Here is a 5132-nt window from a genome sequence, read left to right as displayed (position 1 = left end):
CTGATTCTGGGATCCCATATCTCCGTGCTTCACAACACCCCCTTCTTGGGATCCAGAAACAGACATTTCTTTCCTTTTCTTCTCTCATGGAAAGAGATCCTCATTTTCATCAGTTGGAGTCACCACAACCAGACCATCTGGTAGGCACCAGCATCCCAGCTCATTACCTGTGACGTTGAGTGATGACACCTCCCAGCTCTCTGGAACTTGTGAGAGAGGTCTCCTACCCCTCTCCCCGATCTGCTCAGCTGTTGGTGGGTCTTCTACTCACTCCTCCATCTTCTTCATCAGATGAGATGTTGTCTGGTATTCCACTAGCTGGTGGTTTCACATCCTCTGCACCGTAGTACGTCCTCTCACGCAGTTCGTCGGGCGGCTTGGTGGGACACATGTCAGCTCCTTCAGGAAACATTTGTAATCCCAACGCCATGAACTTTCAGCTTCAAACTGCGTCCTCCAGGATGCAGCTTTCTGATCTATACTTTCCATCTTTCTGTTAAAACAACCCAAAACTTCGGGATAACACGGTGGTTGATTATTAGTTTGATTAAATGTTCAGCAGCTAGCAAGCATAGATCAGCCTGTTATTCTAGGCCTCTGTATTTCTTCTTGGGCACCTCCCTCACATCGTATTCAGCCACGGGGAGTTCAGCACCCACAGCTGTTGTATTGATATTCCAGAATCCTTTCTTGGGCAGTCCAGATAAATCCTTCAGTTGGGAACCTTCAAAAAAGGTCTCCCAGTCCATCATGGTTGCCCAGGTACAGCTCTCTGATACTCAGACAGCTCCTCAGCTCTACCTGGTTTCAACCACAGCACATAATGCAGCAACACAGGAGTGTGGTCATCCTCCCTGCTGAATCATAATCCATGATCATAGCAAAAGTCTGTCCCGGGGTCCTTAGAACCCCTCCTACCTTCTGTAGTGACTTTTTAATCCACTCTTTGAATGCAGGTTTCTGCTTCACTGCTTTTCTCTTGGATACATCCAATAGTGAAAAAACCTGTACATCCTTCTTCGCCCCTTTTCTGGAGCCCACTCTCAGTTCTTTCACCCTACTTGGTGTAGTATAATCCATGGAGTCAGCGGTGTCCTCCTCGCTGATCTCACTCTGCACGGCCATGTTGTCCTCCTCAGGCTCTGCTGGATCCTCTGCTGCTGTTCTGGAGGCTCTGGCCGGATGCTCTGCATCTTTATACTCTCACTTTCAGACTCAGTCTGTTCGACAAAAGTCCATTTTCAGAATATTCCAACTTTCTAAGAGCTCTGCCTGCCCAGAGCTCTGGTTGTGCATCTTCTCAAGTTAACCACCCCTTTAATAGTGGCCACTCTAACGAAGGGCGGCAGGTTCTGTGTGCTCGTGGTCATGTCTATGTTCCTAATTGTCCCAGTCGCGAACTGGTTTCAGCTGCCCCACGCCCTGGATTCCTCCTTTCTTCAACAGTACTGTATTACTGTCTCAACGTGAAAATGTCCCATTTTCAGTCCCAAGCTCTTTAGGTAATCCCAACCTGCTGCATACTTGCTCCAGCATAGAGATTACACTATTTCCAGTAGCTTTTCTCACTGGACTGATAACCACATGTCCTGACACAAAGTCTACAAGCACCAAAAGGTATCTCTCACCTTTCTTCTTTTCCCAGTCTCTTGGGACGGTGCTTCTTATAGTGAGCCCTTCTACCCGCTGTCCTCTGCGACCAGTGTTGTACCATCCCCACAGTTCTGCAGGACACGGCGTATTCTGCTCCCCAAAATCCAAAGACGCTGCTTCTCCAGCTCTTCTCCGTGTTGGAATGATGCCAGCATGCCCGTTACTCTCATGAACGGCCTGCACCACCTCCTCCACGTACTCTTCCAGGACCTCCCTTTCTCTGGGATTTCTGGCCCCAATCCTCGATCCACAAAAGACGACTTTCTCTCACCTGGACAGAACGATCCACTTTATCATTCCTAGTAGGAGAGCCCCCCGATCCTGTGTGGGCTCTCTGATGCTTCAATCACTGAGTCAGTGACAGCTGCCTTGCTCTGCAGCCAGGGTGCCTGCAGCTGGAGTGGCCTACTCTATTTTTGGCCTTACTTCCTCATCTGCATCTGAGCTCTCCCCCTGCAATGCAGCATGCCCAGTAACTGTCATTTCCTCATCTGTGTTTCTCGCTGACAGTCGTCAGTAACAGCCTGCTTCCCCCCATAACTCTCCGTCTGGGGGATTGCTGCCCCAACAAACTGTCTCACAACCGGGTCCCAAGAATTCCACCCATCCCCATGAATAACTACCTGAAAGTCTTGCTCAGGTAATACCCCAGGTGGAACTCTCGGCGACTGGGACACGGCTGTATTCCCAAATTCCCCCCCTTCTGCCGCTGTCTCAGTCGCTGCTTCCTCTGCAGTCGTGCTCAGTAGCGGCGGGAGTCCTCCTGGAACGATTGTAGGAATTCTAATCCCTGATTGTTGTCCATTTTCGACTTTGTCCATCTTGTTGTCTCGAGTCGTCTGCTCCTTCAAAGCCGCTCGTAGCGCATAGAGTCAGGATGAGGGCAGACTAGGTTCGACTACTCCGCTAAGTCGTCCTGGGCTACCTGATTGCCCTCACGACTTTCACGTATCTCCCCTGCGGTGCTTCCTACACCCTTCTGCAGGTCTAGTGACCCTGAATTATTTTCTCTCAGCCGGTCACCACACTTTTCCGTCCATGGAAATACACAATCCTCACGTCAGTTTACAATCCATCGTTATAATCCTGAGTAGGAAACAAAAAAACAACAGAAGTCTTCTCTCTGACTTCCAGTGATTCAGTGATTCAGAGTCCCGTCTGCTCAGACCTCAGACCATCACTTCTCTCTCTCTGCCAAAGCGGATATCTACAATCCCAACTTCAGCTTTTAACCTTCGGATCACAGGGTATCCACCTTTCTAACTGGGGATTTATTATTTGTTCGGGCGCCACATGTGAATTCCTAAGGCCAGTAACCTCCTAAATCAATCAAATAAATTAATTAACTATCAGAGGATTACTGGACCAGCTCTCCATCTAACGGGTCCGGTTCCCGTAGCCCATATGGTACAACCCAGATGAGATCTGAGGAACGTTTAAGCTGGTAAGCGAGAAAATTCGCCTAGCTTCTAACTGCCTCCATCCAGACGCCTATCCTGCTTCCTCTGATAACTAACTCAACTGAGTAGCCACTTTCGAATGGTCAAATTAATTACCAGTCACGTCTGTTAACGGCAGCTTTTCTCTCATCGGATTCTGCACTTGGTAAGTTGCTAGGTTTAAATTTAGAGGTTAAGGCACGGATAACCCCAAGGATAAGTTTAAAAAAGGCCACCCTCGGCCCCAACGACTAGGTAATCTGACAGAACCAGTTTTAGATGTAATGCACACAGTAACCTGACTTTTTACAAACTGAGAAGATATATGTGACTAATTCATTATCATGATAAAAATAAATAGAATTTCCAGTCTGTTAACTTTAATTGCAGGATAAATGTTTTATTATAATCTCAGCAGGGAAATAGCAATAGCCCATAAATCATCAGACAACCAATTAAACATTAATTTCTATAACAATCCTCTAATATGACCCCTAACTGGAACTATGCTTTTATCTAAGAAGAGCAATAATCACCCAAATTATGTAATTTGGAGGGGGAGAGCAGACGGTGTGGCCACACCTGCTGCTCACCTGAAGACCGATGCCCCGCTGGGGCTCTGCTCCAGGGAGGAGGTGGAGAGAGAGTTCAGTCCCCATTTAGATCTGCTTGTATCCTTTACGTTGTTTGGCCCAATAAAAACTTTGTTATAATCCACTCTGGTGTTAATCCTTTTGGAAATAATAGAGTTCAGTAATATTCCTTCAGTCAGCGTTATTTTTAGATCACAGTCTTTTGTAATCCTCCAACAGTGCAGAAAGAGCAGTCCTTAAATCCATAATTCCCGTGGAAAAGTTATTCCTTTACAGATCATGTTGAATTCTCTTCCAAGTTACGTGGTAAAATCCCCCATGCTCAGAACATTGCTGCCTGGCTTGCATCCAGCGACTACCTCGTAACTCTCCCAACTCGTGTCTCGATCCACTGCAATTTATACAACAACTGAACCTTTTGCATATGCAAGAACTGCACCCTTAATTAACATACGTGATGACAGCATTCATCCCCCTCCTCACTCGTGCACTGCTTCCATCCACTGACCTCGTGGCCTCTGAGTGCCCTGGAGGAACTAAAACCATCCACTCTGGACTGTCTCGCCAGCTCCCCCCAACTCATCCTAAGACCCCTCCATGTTTGAGGAACTGAAACTAACTGTTTGGACTGTTTGGACCCTTCCACTCAGTCTCACTTCTCTATTAATGTATCTGTTCCACCTGCAGCTCAGAGCAGGCCTCCGGTCAGGAAACAGATGTCAGACTCACAAAAATCCCTGACATTTATTTTGAGCTTAATAACCTTTACTGTGAACACTTGACCCCAGTTCACCTCAGCTCTTGACTTCTCACTTCATTACTAAGTTAAAAACCTTAGTTTAACAGTAATCAAAACTCTTTATAAAACATCTCAGTTTCATAGTAATCAAACTCTTAAAAGCATTTCCATTCAATAAAGCATTAGTTCCTCATATTTGTCATATCAAAAACATCAGTTTCCCTGGTAACCAAAACATCACTTTTCACAGTGAGTTGCTGTTCTGACTTAGTTACTTCTTAAACAAAGATTATAAAAATAGGTATTTGTGTTAGCTTTAACACACTTATTAGGTTATAGCATGAATCAGTTATAAATCACAGGTTATAACATCACAATGTTCCCTTATTTAGCTGTTTTCTGCCAGAGTCTCCCCCTTGTGGCTGATTCTGGGATCTCATACCTCCATGTTTCTCAACAAGGGAAAAAAATGTCAGTGGCCTTCACCTGTAAACTCATTCCTGTTTTGGGGATTGTCTCATTGTTAGCCCTCTAGTGCACCTGTTGTTAAATTAATGAACACCAAAGCAGCTGAAACTGACTAAAAACCACCTGTTTTACTTACTTGACCAGATCAGTATCCCACATGTTTGACTGACTTGATGCAATACTTGGATTAAAAAGTGTTCCTTTAATTTTTTTTGAGCAGTGTATATAAAACAACTAAAA

The sequence above is a fragment of the Amphiprion ocellaris genome, chromosome 10, assembly GCF_022539595.1.
Source record: "Amphiprion ocellaris isolate individual 3 ecotype Okinawa chromosome 10, ASM2253959v1, whole genome shotgun sequence".
Taxonomy (NCBI): Eukaryota; Metazoa; Chordata; class Actinopteri; family Pomacentridae; genus Amphiprion; species Amphiprion ocellaris.
Note: the sequence above shows the minus strand (reverse complement) of the source record.